Here is a 23,125-nt window from a genome sequence, read left to right on the forward strand (position 1 = left end):
ATCAAACAGCAAAAAAGAGACTCGCTCGTATGGATACACTTTCACCTTCGCTTTATGCGGTGCGTCACTGGCAACGTGTTCATAATTTACGATAACACAAACAGCAACAACACTCACATACATACCAAAAAGTCGCTTTATCGGAGAGTATGTTTCTCAACTCTTTCTTTCAGTTACTTACAGATAATTTGAATCAAAGATGGAAATGAAAAAATCGAAGAGGAAGAAGGGCGGGAGTAGGCAATGAAAAGGGAAAATGTGCTAAATGTATTTAATGGTATGAAATACTAAATATAACTGACTGCAGTTACAGCAAACAGTGATAAAGTCGTTAGGCTACTTAGTGCTATAAAAGCAACAACAGAGCTCTGATGGGGGAAGAGGCGAAGAAGAAAATGAAGTTTTCATGTTGGTGTTAAGCGTTAAGCCAGACTCAGACAAGTCGTTGTTGTGGCTATTGAATGTAACAAATTGGTGTCCGATTACACAAGGAGAATTTTTATTAGCTTTTGTATATTACATCGGATGTTGCCGTAAATCATAGTAAAGTTATGAAATTTACATAGGAAAGTAATTACCAAGACCATGATTAAGTGGAAAAATAAAACGAAATGAAAATGAAAGTTTTTGATGCGATAAGCGTTGAAAGAATTTTGGTGTTATGTGGAGACATAGCGAGACACAGCGTGCGCATGTTTGTGCTCCGTGCATTTCTAAATGTGGGAAAGAAGCAAAAAATTCGTTGAGAAAAAAGGTGCCACAAAAAATGGCGGGTGGTGTACACAAGTGAAAGGCAATTGGAAGGTATTTATGTAGAAATTATACAAACATGATCTGAGAAGGTGCTAATTTTGCGAAAATTAGCTAAAATATGCATAGTTATGCTAAAAAATAAAAACGATTTCTAAAAATGAGTATTTTTAGTATTGCTATCTATTTGCCATTAAATGACTTGTAAGGACGGATCTTTTTAGAAGGTAATAATGGCAGTTGGACGAATTGTACAAAGAACTTATAGTGGGTTTTATTTTAATACATGGTAGACCCGTGTAACACTTCTGTAACAAACCTTAAAAAATCCCTCAAGAAAACTTTCTAAGTAATTCTTTTTTAAAGTAATAAAATATTTTAGTTATTTTATACAAAATTAGCATTTCTATGACACACTATTGGTCGAATTAGTGTGCAGATCGCCAATAGGCGCAAGTTTGAGAATGCGCAATTAAATGTAAATGTGCAATGTGTATTGTGATAATATTTTGTGTGGTGTATTATTATGCTACAATTAATAAAATCATTGTTTTAATGCTTTTCAATCCTCATAACATTTGATGTTTTAACTCATTTTGACGGTAATGCCACAGCAAAATATGAGTTATATTACAAAATAATTAATTATTTTTTCAGCAAATGCAATTATTTTTTATATCCCAGATCAATCCTTTCTCATTTTTACAATTTTGGATTCCAAGGGGTTAAAATTTATAAACCTTTGTCGAAACTATCGCAGAGTTGCAGAGAATGTTACACGGAAGTTCCGGTTTTTTAATAAAAATCGCATAAAGTGTAGAGTTGTGCCTGTATTTCAAATACATATATATAAATTCAAAACAGTCACACAGAAAAGAACTTCAAATACCAATAAAAAAAAATACAAGCATATGTACATATATATTAGTTGTTTGGCCAAGCTCTTCTCCGATTTGTGGTGTGCGTCTTGATGTTTTCCATCAATAGAACAGTTTTTCCATGGCAGAAATAAATCGAAAGTTTGCCATTGCTTGTCGAGGGGTGGCCGCTTTTAGAAACAACTTTTTTGTGCTTTGGTGTTTCATGGCCATAGTGAGTTTCGATATCGGACGCTACCAAAAGGTAGTGACGCATAAAGCCATTAGAAATATCTATTAAAGAAAAAAACTTTGTATTTAAAATTGATAAGACATTATAAAAATGATCATAAATTCCATTCTCTGACCACAAATGAATTTGGACTGTACAAAGAAAAACTTACGCAAAAACTATTTTCATACATATGCGCGTTTGTATACATTTTGTAAATGACGAAGAAAATGAGTTGATAAGAAAATGCGAGATTTTTATTTTATGAGCACATTCACCTTTGCGCATAGTCGCGCACACGCACAATAAAGTAACAGTAAAACATTCGAGAGCAAATGCCAAGTTGAACGGCAGCGAATAGCCTGTACATTAACTCATATGTATGTATGTCAATATTCACCATCAATGAGCAGTATAAATATTCAATTCCCAAGTAAATCCAATATAAGAAATGAATTAATCTTTCATCACTTTAATTAATAGTTTACAGTTTTATTTATAATTAATCGGCTCAAGGTAATCACGGAAGTAGACAAATTATATTTTTAATGAACCAAATCTGAAATAGTGGTTGATATTTATTTCCTCCTAGTTTAAAATGGAATATTATAAATTCGTCATTATCGCATTATAAAATTAATGGATATTCAAATGAAAAAAGGAATAAATTATATTCGTATATGTATGCCTGCTAAGCATTCTTTTTCGCCTGTAAATAAAATCATAAAATCAGCTGTTTGGCGATGTCAGTTTAATAAAGTGAGACAATTTTAATCATAGGTATGTTGTATAGCTGATTTCTAGGCGAAAGAAAAACATACAGGATTACCAGGACAATCTACAATAAGAGTAATCCAAACTGTTATAAACAGTGTAGGAGCAGCCCAACAGGGCAGTATTCAATCCAGAAGCATAGTCCTCCTTGCTACTTTAGATGTAAGGAACGCTTTCAATAGCGTAAGATGGGCGGACATAATAAGGAATTACTTACGAGACCGCAAACTCGTTTAGCAAAGCGCAGAGGGTTCTCGTTGTATATACGTCACATCCGGAACGGCACAATGATCAATTATCGGCCCGACTTGTGGAACATTAGTTATGACGAGATACTCAATATAGAAGTGCCCGATAGTACCTTTCTAATCGGATACACAGACGACATCGCAGCCTTGAAGAAGCTCGTGGAAAACTTAACCAAGTAATGATACGAACACAAATATGGCTAGATTCACGTGGCCTCAAATTAGTCATTGAGAAAACGGAGCTAATACTTCTAACTAAAAAGCACAGCCCGTTAGAAGTTAGCATGCAAATATGCTCAAATACGCTGACCACAAAAAAGGTTTTAAAGTACCTAGGCATAACAGAAAGCCGCTAAGATGGCATCCCTACTCAGTAGATGATGGTAAACATAGGAGGTCCAACCCAAACGAAGCGGGAAATAATGATGGCTACCACGCTCTCCGTTCTCTTTTACGCTCTTAGCTCTTACATTGTTGCAACGAGACTGGTGCCCACCTATCGCACAGTATCAGGGCCAGCGGTTCAATACCGATAGACTACTAGCTTTTGAGAGGAAAAAGATATGGGCATTAAAGAAAGAGGGAATGGAAGAAACAAAACTGCAGTGCCCGAAATAAGGGATGGAGCTCTAAAGCTATGGCAAGACAGCTGGATTAACGAAACACGCGGCATATGGGCGGCTAGGCTAATAAAAGACGTCACCACATGATACAGCAGGAACTTTGGTGAGGTCAATTTTTATACAACCAAATGCTTTCGGGGAACGGGTATTTCCAGAAATACTTGTTCAAAATAAGGAAAAGTGAACACCCCACAGGCATATACGGGGATGCTACCGAAGATTACGCTGAGCACAAATTCTTCCAATGCATACGTTGGGAAAAAGAACGTCGAACGTTCCAGTTGGCCACATAACCCCTGAAAATGTAATGCTAAGCAGCAAGGAAACGTGGGAGATCATCAGTGGTTTCGCGGGAAAAATTCTCCTGATGAAAAAGCAGGACCTGGACGTAGGCAGGTAGGAAGATGGAACGCTATTCTGAAGTGCGAGGTGGAATTTTTTACTCTCCGGACATACCATTGCTGCAACCAGAGCTATGATGATGCATCAGGCATTTTAAACTGGCTCATCCAGCAAAAAAAAGTTAAATCATAAGTATGTACTGCAAAATGTTGCTATGAAAATTAGAGATCACATATTTGTGTACGAGTATATACAATACCATAACTTGTTCGATCTTTATTAAACTGAATCATTTTTATAAGAATTTCTTATTTGTCAATATGATTGAATTAATAGAAATAGTAGATTTAAATACTCCTTCGGTTAGTTATGACCTCATTCAACTAAACTTATCTTAACTTAAATAAATTTAATTTAACTTATGAAATTGGAAATCATTACTCAACAAGTCAATCATTTATTTTTATCATCACATTTTTTCATCTGTTTGTTACATCTGTTCAACAGTTATTTAAAAGAAAATTTCTATTTGAAGAATTATACAATCGAAGGTAGAGCAAGGCCGCTTCTCTCACGGCTCGCAATTCACATACGCCAAAACTTCAAAATCTAAAAAAGTTAAGTATTAACTAACCGCTAACATAGAGTTCCCTAAGTATAACAGCTTTGGCTAAATGTTAAGTTAAGTTAAGTTACTTAAATTAAATCTAAACTAGCTGAGCTCTTAATAAGCACCATTTGAAAAAAAAAACACTAGACCTTCCTTGGCAATAAAGATAACAACGAGTTCAGGCGCATTGTTTCAAATACCTTTGAAAAATTCCTCAATTCAATTGATGTATGGGCTTGTTAGTATGTCTAAATAATAGTTTGGGAACTACCATATGAATGTGCTTACGTACATGTTTCAGTGCTTCTATTCAGACTTGTACCTATAAACAAAAGATGAAATGCAAGCTACTGGGTTTTAAATTAGAATCGGTGACAATGCCAAAAGTGTACAAAACGGTAAATAAATGGGTACATACATATAAAGGGTGCTTTCTTAGAGGCGGTTACTATAAATTGAAATTTGCAAAATTGGTTTTAGTGAAAGCTGTTTTGAATGTTTTAGTGGACTTGGCAATTCGTCATGAATTGACCCCCACGGAGCAACATTTGAGCGATGAAATGTTAAGTGAGATAGATATTTTAGACATTGACCTATATTACATTTTTGTGAAAATAGATTTATTTGTATACATTTAAGAAGTAAACTAGATAAATATTTAAATTTAAAATTAACTTTTATTTAAACCCTTGTATAACATTTTTTAAAGTGAAATATCGTGGGTTATTTTAACATTTCTCTATATTTATTTTAGTTTGATAGAATGAAAACCACTTTAATAAAAAATTATGAAAAAAAGTTTACCCCAAAAAAAACTTTTTTAATTACATACATATATCTTAAAAAGCTAAAATGTTCAATGGATAAAAAAAATCAAAGATATTTCACATAACAAATTTCAAAATATTTTCAGCTTACTTTTTGTTACACGAGTATTGAAGCAAATTGTTTGTTTCATTGTTCAAATCATTGAGTACTCGGAAGCTAGTATTTGATGTGTACTGCGAAAAACGTGTGAAAATTGGTCCTCCAGATTACCAAATGCTCGAAATATTATTCAAACATTAATGCCATAAAATTATTTGACAAATCGAGCCGATTCCGTGGGTATTAAAAAAATGTATCTGTGTTTTATTTTCATTTAAGCTTAAGCTTCTCTAAAAGTACCCCTTATACGAGTACATATGTATATAATTATTTACCTAGGCGTATAAATATCTATTGAATGCCGTAGGTATTTACATAAATTGTGCATTAATGAAAGACAAAACAAAAAATTTCTTTGAGTGAATATGTAATTATGTAAATTAACGAATATGGAGCAAATCGGGTTCACTGGTCAACAGAAATTGGAATTGTTAAACCTTAAAAGATAATGTAATATTTTTATAGCGCTACAGTCAAGCCCATTTTTGGATAATGCGTGCGTGGAGTAGGAAAATTGCCGACAATCGTCACGAGGCTTTTGTGATCCTTTTACCTATTGACAAAGTCAGGGATGGGTGTTGTTTGTATACTGGAAATTAAATCAAATCTGCAGCAGGTGGCCTATGAATTGTACTTTTCCTAAAAATGCTTCATAATGCAGGTCTTTTCCGATAAACAAATTAAGATTAACGATTTGGAAGCTAACATTTGAGGCTTTATACAAAAATTTGATCGGATGGTTTTTGTATGACGTTGGAAGCTAATAAGGAAAAATATTGAAACCGATTCATCGATTTTTTATGTGCTCTTTGAAAAAAGTTTTATACCTAAATTTTTAAATTTTAATAATGAGCTGAAGTCGAATGGATTTTGTTAATGGAATGACAAAATCAAGGTTATATACACATTCTTATTTGACCATTATATGCACTCTTCTTCACTCACTCTAATTTAGTGGTGTTATGGGCCTTTCCAAGAGCTACCAATCAAACTAGGCAGCCATATGCCAAATTTGGTAGAACCACTAAGTTGTACATCCACGTGGCCAAATGAGTTGGTGCCTGACTACCATTCGGAATTCACAGAGAGAACGTTGGTTCGAATCTCGGTGAAACACCAAATTTAAGAATAACATTTTTCTAATAGCGGTCGCCCCTCGGCAGGCAATGGCAAACCTCCGAGTGTATTACTTCCATGAAAAAGCTCTTCATAAAAAATATCTGCCGTTCGGAGTCGGCTTGAAATTGTAGGTCCCTCCATTTGTGGAACCACATCAAGACGCACACCACAAATAGGAGGAGGTGCTCGGCCAAACACCCAAAAAGGTTGTACGCGCCAATTATCTATATATAAATTTATATTCTGCATAACATTCTTGGATAAAGACGATGCTAGAAATATTCACATTCGTAGCAGCGGTGACAGCTTCGCCTGCTATATTATGCTGAACAAAATACGCAAGTATTCATTAATAATTTTTTCTTATTTGCATTTATGCAAAACGACTATAACAAAAATGGCTATAAAAAGAAGTCAAACTTCCAAATAAACATCGACTACATCAAAAACAGATCTAGCAATATGTGAAAACGCTTGCCTTGCTACTCTTGTAGAACAAACGTTCTACTGTTTCCGTGGTCAACTATGTATGTACATTAGGATGGAGTATGACTTGATTGCATATGCGACACCTGATGAGAAAATTGTTCATTGCGCACTGAAGGGTTGAAGTCGGGATCGCCTCAATTATTGTTGTGATGGACTGCTTCAATTCAGTCAAATTACTTGGTTTTGCTTTATACACCTCTTGTTTGAGATAACCCCATAAAAAAAAATCTGGTGCAGTGAGGTCAGGTGACCTTGGGGGCCAGCGGAAAGTGGAATTTCTGGATATCAATTTATTTCTAAATTTTCGTTGGAGCTGCTCCATAACCGGTCTGGCTATATGTGCAGTTGCTCCATCTTGCTGGAACCAAATGCTGTTAAAAGGGATACGTCTTCGCCGCAGTTCTGGATAAAAAAACTCCTTCAACATGTTTAAATAACGGTCCCCATTTACAGTCGCTGTTACACCGTTTTCTTCGAAGAAGTATGGCCCGACAATGCACCTTGATGAAACTGCGCACCACACTGTGACTCGTTCTGGGTGCAGTTCCATCTCATGGAGTATTTGCGGATTTGATTGACTCCATATACGGCAATTTTGCTTGTTTACATTGCCGTTTAGATCAAAATGGGCCTCATCAGACATAAACAAGCAATTTATGAAGTTGTTGTCTTCTTCGGCCATTTCAATAATTTTTTGGCAAAATTCCAGGCGAATAGGCAAATCCAGAGGGTTTAATTTGCTTGTGATTTGAACTTTGTACGGAAACAAGTTTAAGTCATCATGAACTATCCGCTGCAATGACCGTCTGCTAACTCCAATTTGCGCCGACAAGTTACGAGTCGAAACTCTTGGATTTGCCTGAATTGACGATGCTACAGCCGCGATTGTGGCTTCGACCCGAACATGGGGATCTCGATGGTACGGTCTGCGTGCGATGCTTCCAGATTCAGCAAACATGTTCACCAGGACTGTTATAAGCTTACATGGCAAATTTCAGCGTGATATGTCACATAGTTTGTTTTCTGTGCTACTGTAAACAAGTCAAGCTCGAGTGTGTTCTTCGAATTTAACGATGGAAATTCAAAGAATTTGTTTGAAATTTTGTTATTCCAACAAAATTTCGGCTTCAGACGCCTTAAAAATGTTGCAGGCAACCTATGGGGACTCTGCTCTATAGCGTGCACGTGTTTTCCAGTGGTACCAATCGTTCAAAGAGTTCCGTACATCGGTTGAAAACTTGCCTCATGAACGTCGTCCAGCAACATCAGTAAACGACGAAAACATCGGAAAAGTAAAGGAAATTGTGCTTGAAAATCGCACAAATCGCAAAATCGGTTAACGCTGAATATTATTTAGACGTTTTAAAGCGTTTGCGCGAGAACATTCGTCTTAAAAGGAAGGAATTGTGGGACAACAAGTAATGGTTCTTGCATCACGATAATGCACCAGCTCACACATCACGTCTTGTTCGCGATTATTTCAACAAACATAATGTTAATATCGTTCCGCAAGCACCGTATTCGCCTGATATGGCTCCATGTAACTTTTTCCTGTTTCCCAAGCTCAAGTTGCCGCTCCGTGGAAAACATTTTCAGACAATTGAAGTCATAAAAGAGAATTCGAAGAACACACTCGAGCTTGACTTGTTTACAGTAGCACAGAAAACAAACTATGTGACATATCACGCTGAAATTTGCCATGTAAGCTTATAACAGTCCTACCAAAAAACAAAAAATTTATTTTTGCCATATGTCATCCGTTTTATTGATACCGTCTCGTTCATATTTGAGTAGAAGGTATTGTGTGAAAGGCCGTCAACCAACTGATTGGACCTTATCAGTGTGGCTTTAGACCTGGAAAGTCTACCATCGACCAAATATACACAATACGCCAAATCTTGGAAAAGACCCATGAAAGGAGAATCGACACACTCCCTCTTTTCGTCGACTTCAAAGCTGCATTCGACAGTACGGAAAGGAGTTACTTGTATGCCGCGATGTCTTAATTTGGTATCCCCGCAAAACTAATACGGCTATGTAAGATGACGTTGCTCAACACCAGCAGCGTCGTCAGAATTGGGAAGGATCTCTCCGAGCCGTTTGATACCAAACGAGGTTTCAGACAGGGTGACTCGCTGTCGGATGAGTTCTTTAACCTGATGTTGGAGAGTATCGTACGAGCCGCAGAAGAGCGTACAATTGTTGGCGTATGCCGATGATATTGACATCATCGGCCTTAACAACCGCGCTGTTAGTTCTGCCTTCTTCAAGCTCGATAAAGAGGCAAAGCGAATGGGTCCGGTAGTGAATGAGGACAAAACGAAGTACCTCCTGTCATCAAACAAACAGTCAGCGCACTCGCGTACCGGCACCCACGTCACTGTTGACAGTTATAATTTCGAGGTTGTAAAAGACTTCGTGTATTTAGGAACCAGCATTAATACCGACGTAGAATATCTCTTGCCAACAAGTGCTACTTTGGACTATGTAAAGTCCACTCTCGACTAACGAAAATACCAGTCTACAAGACTCCGGGCATGATCGTCCTTAAATATGGCGCAGAAGCGTGAACGGTGACAACATCCGATGAGGCGTGCCCTAGAGAAAGATTCTGCGTAAGATTTTTTAGTCTTTGCACATTGGGTCAATGGTACCAGCTGGTGATAGCAGAGGAAGAGGAGGCCTCCTTCGCGTTGAAAAGATCAAGTGGAGAAGGACTTAGCTTCACTTGGTGTGCCCAACGAAGAAGAAACGACTGGCGCCCTTTGTTTAACTCGGCCACAATCGCGTAAGCGGTTATCGCGCCAATTAAGAAGAAGATGGAGTCTTCGTTGCTCGGTACATCCTAGTGATGCCAATCCTGGGTTATCAATCTTATATGTGAACAATTCCACGATTTTCGAAACTTAATTTTTAATTCCTTATGAAGTTTATGGAATGGAGACTACAGTTTCTGCGGCAGTATATTCATAAGTATATACAAAAGCCGTTAGTCCCCCCTTATACGCACCCAAATAGCTTTTCATCATAATCGAATTTAATCCAATATATTCTGCACTTAATCGTCCCACTATGGCATTTTCGTTGTATAACGATTTTTGTTTGCATACTTTTCCCACCTACCTATTTCACAGTTGTAATTAATTTTCTCACAGTACTGTAGTCGTTATTCACAACCGTACACACCCCACACAACTCTTCAAATGAAGTAGAAGCAAATGACCATAAGGCTGTTTTGTGACTTGATGTGAAAAAAACAAGAACATGGAGAGAATGTTGAAATAATGATTCGAAAGTAACCAGACAATTTCTCTGCAGGGTATGTATGTTCAAGAATCTAAAAAAAATAATCTTTTAATTATGTTTGCTTGATTTACCCTACTTGAGGCGATTTTTTACAACGTATTTGCATACAATGTACATATTTGCTTTACTGACTGGATGATCTTCTTATCAGTTGTGATAAGTAAAATATTTTTTGTAAGCAACAACTTAGCTTGACTCATTAGATTGATTTACTGGCACGTTTGCATGTAGGTATGTATGTACATATGTATGTTTGGACATAGTCAATCACAGCAAATGCTATTGTGACGCTTAATCATTTGCAAACGACGACAGTAATAACATTGGGAGATTGGAATAAAATTGTTATTTTCTTAATTGTTTCAGTTCAAAATCAGGTTGAGCGAAAAGATTCCCTGGCACGTTAATGTACATATTTGTGTATATAATTCCGCTTTTCAAACGTGCATATCTCTTAATGTACGGGGGTCGTTTGAATAGTACGTGCGAAAATAAAACCTACTTAATTGTTTGGGATAAACCTTTTTATTTTTCGACATAGTCTCCTTGACTATTTTTTCGGCATAGTCTCCTTTTATACGGGGTGTAGGGCAGATCGCCTCCGCGTGGTACACCCTGGGTACCGCTAAATGATCGTCGGCCTCAACGGCCTTCCTGAACGATACACTCGGAGGGAACACTTCCCGAACTTGTTAAATAGTGACAGCTGTGCATGCCACGGAGAATGTGAAGATCCCGATACCCCAATCGTTGACGACGGAATTGTCGTTCCGCTACCTGACCATGATGAGGTGAGAGTAGCGATAGTGCGGCTAAAGAAGAACAAAGCCGCGGGAACCGATGGACTGCCGGCTGAGCTATTCTAACATGGTGGCGAGTAGCTGGTAAGGTGCATGCATCAGCTTCTATGCAAGATATGGTCGGATGAAAGCATACCTGCCGAATGGAATTTTAATGTGCTCTGCCCAATCTATAAGAAGGGTGATCCTCCAATCTGTGCGAATTATCGCGGGATTAGTCTTCTAAATATCGAATATAAGGTTCTACCGAGCAAATTGTGTGAGACTTGAAGGCTGAAGCTCATCATCAACCAACTGATTGGTCCTTACGAGTGTGGCTTTAGACCTGGAAAGTACACCATCGACCAGATATGCACAATACGTCAAGCCTTGGAAAATACCCATGAAAGCAAAATCGACACACAGCATCTTTTCGTCGACTTCGAAACTGCATTAAGAATACGAAAAGGAGTTACCTATATGCCGTGATGTCTGAATTTGATATCCCTGCAAAACTAATACGGGTATGCAAGATGATGTTGCTCAATACTAGCAGCGCCATCAGAATTGGGAGGTTTCAAAGGAGGTTTCAAACAGGGTAACTCGCTGTCGTATAACTTCTTTACCCTGATGTTGATTACCCAGAGAAAGATTCTGCGAAAGATTGTTTGGTCTTTGCACATTGGGTCAATGGTACCAGCTGGTGGTAGCGGAGGAAGAGGAAGTCCTCCTCTGCATTGGAAAGATCAAGTGCAGTAGGACTTGGCTTCACATGATGTGTCCAACTGGTGCTCGTTAGCACGAGAAAGAAACAACTGGCGCACTTTGTAAAGTCGGTCAATATCGCGTAAGCGGTTATCGCGCCAATTAAGAAGAAGAATACACTCGGAGTTTTGGCATTGCCTGCCGAGGGGCGACCACTAAAACTTTTTCTATCATTTGGTGTTTCATATACGGAGCTTCGAATCTATGCACTTCCAAATGGTAGTCATGCACCACCCGTATTCTCAATATATACTATATTTATATAATTGGCGCGTACACCCTTTTTGGGTGCTTGGCCGAGCTCCTCCTCCTATTTGTGGTGTGCGTCTTGATGTTGTTCCACAAATGGAGGGATCTATAGTTTCAAGCCGACCCCGAACAGCAGATATTTTTATGAGGAGCTTTTTCATGGAAGAAATACACTCGGAGGTTTGCCATTGCCTGCCGAGGGGCAACCGCTATTAGAAAAATGTTTTTCTTAATTTTGGTATTGCACCCGTGGTTTCAATAGTCAGGGTAAAAATGATTTATTTCTTAACAGTTCACAGTTATTGCAGGTTATCTTGAAATAAGGAAATATGGTGCGGATGCAAATAGCCTTGCATACGCTACTGGGCTTATTTCCCTGCATATTAGTTGGTCTATGGCGTCAGTCTTCACTTTTAGATAAAAAAAACTGATGTAGAAATCTAAATGTGATTTTTTTTGCTAGTATATAAATGTGCTTCCCTTTACATTGTCACCATTACATCAGTGTCTGCCAGATATTCATTTGCAGTGATGTGTAAAATTCTTTATCCTACTTGGAAACAAACTGTGTTCCATTACAATAAAATAACTTTACATACGAAGAAGTTTCCAAATGTATGTATGCATAAAATAAATTTTGTGCACTAAACAGCTGATCATAAGCTTGGCAGAACCATCAGAAAATTCAGAAAAGTGCTTAAGCTTTTTGGAACAAAGATAATATTTAGCGAATCAATCGCCTTAGAGAAATCCCGATGGCAAAGAAAAGATGGGTCACCGTTGTCCAACTGCAGCCTTGTCATCAAGTAATTTTTATCATATCCGTAAAGCAGCTATACTTAGGTCTAAATCCAAACTGCGGTGGGGACAATAAATTATATTCCTGGATAAATGATGACATTTGCTTTTCCATCAGCGACTCGCACAACTTTGGAAAGGCTGGTGAAATGCTTACAGAGCTATAATCACTAGAACTTGTAGCATTGCTCTTTTTGGTTACAGAGATGATGATAGCCCTTTTCCACTCTATTTGAAAACATGAAGTTGTGAAGCAGTGCTTCATAATATTGGTTAGAGTGCTTGAAATGATAGCACAAGCTTCACAAATATCCATCGTCTCCAATGGCATTCGACTTGATACCCTTACAGATATCAAAACTTCTGATTCCGATACCCTGAACTGTACTTTAAACGAAAGTGCTAATAAAATTTAGAGCTGGAGAATTATTGCTGCTTTTGCAGGCGCTAGTAAAATAGTCATTAAGGATTTCAGGGCAAATTCACTTCAGACTTACATTTTCCATTTGCATTATATATATATAATTGGCGCGTACACCCTTTTTGGGTGTTTGGCCGAGCTCCTCTTCCTATTTGTGGTGTGCGTCTTGATGTTGTTCCACAAAATGGAGGGACCTACAGTTTCAAGCCGACTCCGAATGGCAGATATTTTTATGAGGAGCTTTTTAATGGCAGAAATACACTCGGTGGTTTGCCATTGCCTGCCGAGGGGCGTCCGCTTTTAGAAAAATGTTTTTCTTAATTTTGGTATTTTCACTGAGATTCGAACCAACGTTCTCTCTGTGAATTGCGAATGGTAGTCACGCACCAACCCATTCGGCCACGGCGGCCGCATTTGCATTATGGTTTTTTAAATTACGCCAAACGCGTGTTCAAAAAATAAGGCGGGCTACGTACATTTAACTTTTGATTATTATTATTTTTTACTCATATGTTGGTTCAGTCGCCTCGCAGATTTGTTCACGGTTTTAGCAATACATCATGTTTGTGTTCGGCGTTTTCTGCTATCGACTTTTGGCTCCTGGACTCTTCCATTGGGATGATTGGGCTTTGGTTTCGATGTTACAACCATGTACTATACCATATAACCATCATAGAAAAATGGCTACCCTATTCTTAGTTTTGAAATGTGACCGGATCTCGTCTGAAAAGTCCGTTCAATAGAATGAAACTGATTATTTTTTCGTGCTTACTCAACTTTACAAAGACTGATCACACAAATCACGGTTGAATTTTAAATATAAAAACAACAATTACCAATATAGATATACATACAAGTATATGTATGCATGTAGGTGTGAAAAATCACTATAAATCATTCCAGCATACAATAAATTATTTAGAAACAATAAGTGAAAGACATAATTAGCAGAAAAATGCTGTTACGAATAGGTGTTAGACAATCACGTTTGCGTACCCGCCACACCAGTCACATGACTAATATTGTTTTAACTCAATCGAATTAAATATTTTATGAAACTATTTTGGTACACAGTAAACAATGATCGTTTAAAGCATTTCGTATTGCAATTCAGAAATTATACCTTGACATGTAAATTGGATTGTCACACCTGCCACCGGGCACCGGAATGAGCTAACATATTTGTTTGCACTATGGATATTCAGAAGTGAAAAGTAAAAGTTGTAGTCGTATATACATAGTACATATATAGTAGTACATAGGCGCACTAATATAATTTGGCATAAGGGATCAGCACAAGAGATCTGACGAAACTTTGTTGATAGTTTGAAAGAAGGTAGGACTAAAATTATCAGAAGAAAGATTGAACTCAAGGGAATCTATGTAATGTGGACAGACTATAGAAGGTATACTTATTTATGAAATCTTTCACTTTATTTATTTATTTATTTATTGATTGCTCTGATTGCTCTTACAGACTAAGCATTAGCTGAACAAATTTAAGCAACTTTATTTTAAAGCTACTTATTTCTAAACTAAAATTTAGATCTTCAACATATTGTTCTTCCACGGATAATCGCATTTTAATTACGGCTAAAACCTCGTTCAGAGATGTTAATTAAAATTTTTGTGTTAACAAAAAACTAGCATAGCCTACAAAAACAGTGGGCCATAAGTATGTGTAAGTACATGTTTTAGTTTTTCAAAATTTGATTATAAACATATGTACATATATGTATGTATATAATTGGCGCATACATCTACTACTAACTTTTTAGGCGAGTTCTTTCTTCAATGTGTGATGTGCGTATTGACTTTGCCCCGCAAATGGAGGACCAAGAGCGGTTTGCCGCCTCTGCATGACAGACAGTTTTCTATGAGAAGCTTTGCAGTTTGCTATTGCTTTGCAGTTTGCTATTGCTTTGCAGTTTGCTATTGCCTGTCGAGATGCGATAATTATACTGTATGGCACTAGCAAAAGAATAACAGGGTTCCGACAATGGATTCTAGTATAGAGGATTAGTGTCTCGGCGATTTGAAAGTTAATGTGAGAATTTTAATTCAAGAGGATGTTCAAATTTTTCACCCATTTGCAATTTATTATGGTAAATCGGCATGTGATCCTTACATATTAGATATTATTCCTAACACATAAATGGCACTAATCTTATTGCATTCACCTCTTTTTCAGTTAGTACTAATCTTAAAACGGCATTAGGTAAATTTTCATGATATTCTATTCAATAGTTCGTGAGTTATTGTGCTAAGAGTGACGCAACTTTTGTTATTTTCAAAACAATGGATCACAAAGAACTTCGCGTTTTAATTTTAAACTGTTCCTTGATGGCGAAAAATACCGTTCAGTCGAAGCAATGGCTTGAAAAGTGTTATGGAGACTCCGCTCCATAAGAAACAACAATAAAACGATGGTCTGCTAACTTCAAACATGGCCGTAGAGACACCGATGATGCACAACGCAGTGGACGTCAAAAATGAGACGGTAATACCAGGAAACATAAAAAAAAATCCACAAAACCGTTTTGAATGGTCGAAAGGTGAAGTTGCGTGAGTTAGCTGGCATCGTAAAGCTTTCTAAGGGACATTGGCTTTATATTGCGTACGTTGTACGTTGATGAGTAAAGCTAATTTTGAAGAAAAAAAATGTGTCTTCTTTGTTAGGCCCGGGGTTTTTAGGCCATGTGTTATGTATGTGTTGTGTTCACCAGTTCAATGGGAAAATAGCGCGTTGTGGAATATTTTAACCCTCTAACTATTCAATAGATCGGTCTTTCTGTCTATTTTGTGGGAGAGGACACAAAATACTCATAACAGAGGAAGATAGCGATTTAAAATGTACAATAAAAATATTTTCCAGAAAATTCTGCTATAAGTCTCTTAATACATCAAAGCACAAAATTCAACATAAATGCCAGAAATAAGTCGAAAACGGAACATGTGAGCATTGGCAAAACTATTCTTAACCCTTAGGGTACATTTGATAGCGGATTTGGACAAATAAATGCATGACGTTCTCATGTGTCATTGAAATGCAATAGTTAACAGGTTCATTCTTGTTTATTTGTTCATGCTCATTCTTGTTCAGCTGCAACAGAGTTCTGGTGAACCTAATTTTAGGTACACAGCCCCCTGATGGCAGAAATAGAGAATATATTTTACGAAAGTGACATTTTAGCAATCCTTTAATTCTTTCAAAAATATCACACACTTCAAAATTATTAAGAATTTGCTTTTTGTTATAGATTAGATTTATTTGTTTTAAGTTTTTTTTTTGTTATATTAATTGCGTAAAGTTACCTAAATATAATCATGAATAATATGTAATAAAAGAGTTCTGGCATAAAATCGACTGCTTTTCATTGCCCAGAAAAGTAAATGCATTCCAAAAACTCAATTTGTATAAAATGAATATGAACATTTACCCACAAATGACATGTCAAATGTGTTCATAATTTACTTAAAGATTTGACATTTACGAAATGGGACGCTATACGTTTGAACAAAATTGGGAAATATTGAAAACCTATTTCCAAAGTGGTGAGTCTTCTTCTTCTTTTCTGATTTTCACATCGGTGGCTACGTCAGTAAGCAAAATTTGGGGCTCAGAAAATCCACACGTTACTGTAGAGAAGCAAATGCATCCACAACGAGTCACTGTTTGGTTCGTTTTTTGATCTGGCGGCATCATCGGGCCATTTTTTTTTCGAAAATGAGCGAGGAGCCGCGGTTACAGTAAATGGCGACCGTTACCGTGACATGCTCAACGAGTTGTTTCCAAAAATAGAAGAGGATGACATGGACGACATTTGGTTTCAACAGGATGGTGCAACTTGTCACACTGCCAAAGTTACACTCGAACTTTTGGCTACCGTTTTTGAAAACCGAAATTCCGATATCAATTGACCGTCTCGGAGCTGTGATTTAAGCCCGTTGGACAATTTTTTCTGGGGAGGCGTTAAGGACAAATGCTATGCGAACCATCCAGAGACGATTGATGCTTTAAAACACGAAATCGAAGTTGCCATTAATGAAATTGGAGCCCAAACAATCGAAAATGTGCTTAAAAATTGCGTTGATCGAATGGCCTACTGTAAAGCCAGTCGTGGCAGTCATTTGAACGATATTATTTTTCATTCATAAATGACAATATTCAATCTTCAAAAAAAAAAAAAAAATTGAAAAAATATTGATAAGTTTTTTTTTATAGTCGATTCAAAAAGCAAATTTTACATGGCCCACCCTGTATGTAAGTTGCAGTACCCATTTTCTGTTTTGACATATTTCTGACTTATTGCATCTTAGGATAAATGAAAACCAATATGCAAATTTAAGTTTCAAAAATTGTTCAGCGCTATTCTAAAATATGTATATTTCATTCCTATCATGAAATGGCATAGTCAAGAAGGTATTCAAATTTATGGCTTATATATGTACGTATTATAGAATCTCAACCGCCGTTCATTTGAATTTACAAATTGGGCCAATACAAAACTTAACAACTATGACGACTAAGGCAAAGAAAACACGTCAATGCAGAAAAAGCTTCAATGCCCATTGACAATTATAAATTCCACACACGTTCTTTTACAAACGAATGATACGTAAATAAGTAACTGGCGTATTCGTGCAATAATTGTACAAAAAAATATAATTTAACGCGAAGAAATCTTATGGAACAAAATTAACAGTGTGAAAAACAGAAGGCAAAACATAAAACGGTAAACGAAACGAAAAGCACAAAGCGCCGGAGACCCACACTTGCGCACGTTGCACGTTATGTTAAGCAATCGACTATCGCGAGCTGTTTGCTAGCCCCGACAGACAATTAAGTAGACGCCAAAGAATGCGATTTCTTTTTCTGTTTACCAGTTTCATTCGCGTCTTCTCTTCACATTTCACTTTACGATACAATAATTTATGACAATTTTGTCACATTGAAGCTCAACAACAGCAAAGCATAGCACAAGTAAATACGAGCATTTTTCAATTTAATTCAATATCAAAATTCGCAGCATTGGCAACACTGCAGTCTATTAAGTGATACATATATTTAGTGGTGAACAGCTGGTCGACTATTAATGCCGTTGAGCGGGTGAAACCACAACTATTTACATGTCACGACAACCAACAGGTAAAAGTGAAAGATAGACACGTTAGCGGCGCAAGGACATTTAGTCTAGACAAAAACAAATAAAAACATAAAAAAATCACCGAATAGCCAAATTCAAAGTAAATGTAAGTTTTGCAAAGGAATTAACGAAGCGCGCCGACTCAAATGCAGCTCGTAGTTTTTACTATTTATTCACCGAATCGTGTGCGAAAGCTGCAAATATTATTGTATTTGATTTTGTAGATGCTTTTGCATTTCTTTCGCATTTGGCCACTTTAAAAAGTTGCTTGAAATTTGTATGGTACGAGTGTTGCATGACATGGCGAACTGCGCATGCGTGCAAGTTGTTTTTATCAAAACTTTACCTTGCATTTGATTAGCTGCGTTTATTTTCGGCTCATTAAAGGAGAATCCACTATTTGGTCGACTGCACCGTGGCTCGAATTTCGCTTTCAAAAATTGCCGTCGCTTCCAAATAAACACGCTATCAAAGGTCACTTTCTATATTCTTGTGTATTTTTTCCAGTGCCTTTTCACTTTGATTATCTCACTTGCTTAAATCACTATTTCTTTCTTTGAGACTTTATGCTAGCCTTTGTTATTGTATTCTAAGACAATTTTATGCAAAACACCTCAAATAAGTGTCACTTGTATTGGATTTTCTCTTTTGTTTCCTCATTCCTACATACATATATTCGCACGAGAGCAGACAAAACGTATTAATTTACACGCTCGCACTGGACAACAAATACGTTTGGCTGCCTCTACCCGTCCAAATCCACTACCACCGTCCACTGCAAACACGTCCGCTTGCTACAAAGTACCGCACTCAACTGACCAAATCTGTTTGACGCGTTTTGCACTCTTGCGAACGAGTAGAAGACCCAAGGAACACAATTGAGCTGCTAGAAGTGAATAGGGAGCTTTGTAGAGATTTAACTTGGAGCTTCGACTCTAGCTTATGATGGAGCTTTACATGAGGGTTATTTAAGTTTGATACATATTTTGTTCGGCTAAGAGTTGAAAGATCACTGAGCTTAGTACAGGGCGAACAACATGGAAGCCAGTTGAATATTTTAAACAATGCAGCTGATCTGCACTTTTCCGATCACTCTAAATTATCAATTTAGATAATAATTATATGAATTTTTGTAATTTATTTTAAGCTGAAAACCTTTGATTGTAGATTTTGACATTATAGGGACCAAAAGAAAAAAACAGAATACATTGATTTTGTTGTTTTTGCTTTAGTGGTACCACCTGTTCAATGTGCTTTGATAGAAATAAATTTTTTTATTCGCATTGTTTCTGAAAGCGAAGTATTTTAATTATGTAAATAGTTAAATTTCATCGATATATCTATACGTCAAAATATTAATAATAATAATTCGGTGTTTACGTTTTATGTTCGTGACTTGTTTTTTTTTGTTCTTATTTTTATTTTGATAGGCGCAACAGTAGTTTTGGTAAAGAAATTTTGTGTAAATTATATATTAAAAGCAAATACGAGATATCTTTTTCACATAATTTTGTAAATTATCTTTTTGTCTATGTGTAATTGTTTATATTATATATCGATTATACTTAGTCCTGCCATAAGTTCTGTTACAAGTTAAGGCAATGATAGATATGAAATTAGTGTACTTCTTTTAATGAAATTTGTCTTATTTAATCACGTAAATATTAAAAAAAAATATTTTTCATTCGAAATGATCGCCATTTGCTTTTGCACGAGCCTTCAAACAAGGTGATTCAGCTGTTGCAGCACGCACGGTTCGCTGCTCAAACCAAAGATTATCTCCAAATTTCTGTGAGGCCAATTCACTGGCCACAAACTGTAGTCCAATAGATTCATGTCTGGGCTTCCAGATAGCCAATCTTCGGCGGCTATGAACCCAGGAATCTGGTTTTCTAGCCACCCCAGAGGGTGGTTTTTGCCATATGGGCTGGAGTGGAATCATGATGGAAGATTTAACGTGCTCCATTGAAGAGAGTACTGCTCAACCACTTCACCACGCCTTTTAAGACATACTCCGGGTACACTTTTGCACTGGTCTTAACCCCTTTTACGCAGAAATGAAGAGATGTAACACCTCTACAAGACAATCCATTCCAATTAACACCCACCAATCCAGTACAGATGCTGGATGGTGGCCACGTTGAAACCTTGTAATAACATTTTTTGCATCTTTAGAAGTTTTAGCATCGATTTTGTCGTTTTTTTTATTAAATATGTGAAAGGATTATTTTCATGGCCGTTGACCGTGTGCCACCAAAGAAGCTGCTTGAAGCGCTGTGTCAAAAGATGATCAGTTGAGCCACGGAAGATTTCCATATGAAGGTCATCTCTAATTAGTCTTGACATGAATCTGGTCGATACATTCATTTCCTTGGACATGGTTTTCTGCTTTCTAAGGGGATTTCTGCAAGTTCTTTCTCGAGCGGCTTTTACGGCTGCACTGGTTCGAACCACCCGAGGACGACCACTTCTTTTTCTGCCTGTCACTTCACACGTTTGGGAGAAACGATTGATCGTGCGGTAAACAAGCGAAATTTGCCACGAAAACGAGTCTAATTTATGAGTAGACAATGCGAACAACGCAAAAATAACAGAACTTTTTTCTGCGAATTTGTTCTTGCCGTATGTATTCTAAAATTTGTCACAGAATTTTATTATATATTATTTTATGCATTTTGTAAAACAAATTCAAGCTGAATAAGTCTTGGGCTAAAAAATAAAAAAAAATAGTTAAATACAAGATTATTACAAACAATTCATTTTAATTTTTAATTAATTTTTTTTGAAATGTTTACTTAAATACATTCCATTCTACTACATCTAATTTACGCTATCAAGTAATCATTTTCTATTAAATGCGACAGTATTTTCATGGAATACATATATAACTTCTGACATATATAAGACTTCTGACAGAAATTTGCATTTGCTTGCCAGTCGTTAGAATTTCTGGAACAAGATCATTTGTTTTTTTCCCCCAGATTGGTATGGTTTTCGAGCCTTTCGGTATGAGCTGCAGCGATTGTTTCACAACGTCTGATACTGATGACATCTTGAGTTCACGATGTAAATCAGAATTCCTCACATGCCATGGTGCGTTTACTGCGCTTTTTATGAACTTGGTTTGAAGTTGTTGAATTTTTTTAAGATGAGTTTGTGTGGCACAGCCCCACAGCTGTATGCCATAAGCCCACACTGGTTTAAATACTTGGTTATAAATTAAAGGTTTGTTTTATATGGAAAGGGGCGAATTTTTTCCAGTAAACCAGTTAAATTTTTTTATTTTGATGTTTAATTCCGCATGTTTTATTTTAACGTGCCTTTTCCAACAGAGTTTGGCATCAAGCGTCATTCCTAAGTACTTCGCAGTATTGGAGTAAGGAATTTGCGTACTTGCAATTCATGCAATTCGTTAGTGCGTTATCGTGGTGAAACAGCACCTTCTTTTTCGCCAAATTCGGCCGTGTTTCCTTGAATTTTCGTGAAAGCGCCCCAATAACTCACTGTAGTATTACCCAGTGATCGTTCTTACTTTTTCTAAAAAATCCATGAGGATGATGCCGTTCGAATTCCAAAAAATCGTCGTTATGACCTTTCCGGTCCTGGTCGCTCCTTATCAAAAACGGTTGTTCGCCCACGTTTAAGTTCGTTGAACCAATATTTAACTGTGGTCATAGATGGCGAAGCGTTCCCATAGACAGCATCCAACTTTGCTTTTATCTCCTTGAATAAAAGCTATCGCACTTGATCCTGAAATATCTGTTGTTTAGATACGAAGTAAATATGTCCGAAATCTTCCTTGGAAGCAAGATTTTAAGCTTATGGAGTAGTTCGTCATGCCATACTTTGTCGAAAGTCTGGGAAACATCGATAAATATGGAAAAGCACACCTTCATCTTTTCGATTGATTCTTCTATCAGTTTGTGATCGTATGCACTTGAGTGCTTTGCTCGAAATCTGAACTGGTGAGTAGCATTATTTGTATTTAATGAAATTAAAAAACGAAATATTGTTTCAAAATTCAAAATTTAACCCATTCTCCACTAAATGATTTTTTAACAGTTAGTCTTAAAATGTGTAATACCTAAAAATTTGGTTTTGCACTTATCCATTTGCAGCGGTCAATTTCGTTTCGGACTTAAAGGCAATTGCCATTCCCTCCTGCCTACCATTGGATACAAAATTTTTATTGTTGTCAAAGAGTGAAATGAAAATGCCATATTTTAATGTAGTCACACAATTTCAATTAAGAATTTTTATGAAATAGATGAGATGAGATAATTGTTATTCCCAAACCTGACAAGGATCCAGCAATAGCATCATCATATAGACCAATTAGCCTACTTCCCACTATGAGTAAGATATTCGAAAAGCTGCTCATTGTGAGAATAAGACCAATTATTGACCAACACAAAGTGATCCGTGACCATCAATTTGGTTTCAGACAAAAACACTCGACAATACAACAAATACACCTAGTATCACTTAAAATATTAAATGAGCTAGACGCGAAGAAATTTTATGTGGACATTTATTTGGACATAGAAAAAGCATTTGACAAGGTTTGGCACAAAAAGGAGTGAGAAAGTTGAATATAAATTTATAATCATCACACATTCTTTAAAAGAGGGAGAAAAAATGATGTTCATAATTACGAGTATAAGCCGATTTCCAAATTATCAATCACCT

At 36.7% G+C, this 23,125-nt stretch overlaps 1 protein-coding gene across 4 annotated transcripts in view; it reads right to left on the reverse strand.

Moving 5' to 3' along the window:
- LOC129243943 (sphingomyelin phosphodiesterase) overlaps positions 1-19,265 on the reverse strand; it is a 56,242-nt gene extending 36,977 nt beyond the window's left edge. For all 4 annotated transcript variants that reach the window (XM_054881429.1, XM_054881428.1, XM_054881427.1 and 1 more), the window contains exon 1: positions 18,783-19,265. The gene's annotated coding sequence lies outside the window, so the exon portion shown is untranslated. The remainder of the gene's footprint in view (positions 1-18,782) is intronic.
- Positions 19,266-23,125: the final 3,860 nt, after the last annotated feature.

This window comes from Anastrepha obliqua, chromosome 4 (assembly GCF_027943255.1).
Source record: "Anastrepha obliqua isolate idAnaObli1 chromosome 4, idAnaObli1_1.0, whole genome shotgun sequence".
Lineage (NCBI taxonomy): Eukaryota > Metazoa > Arthropoda > Insecta > Diptera > Tephritidae > Anastrepha > Anastrepha obliqua.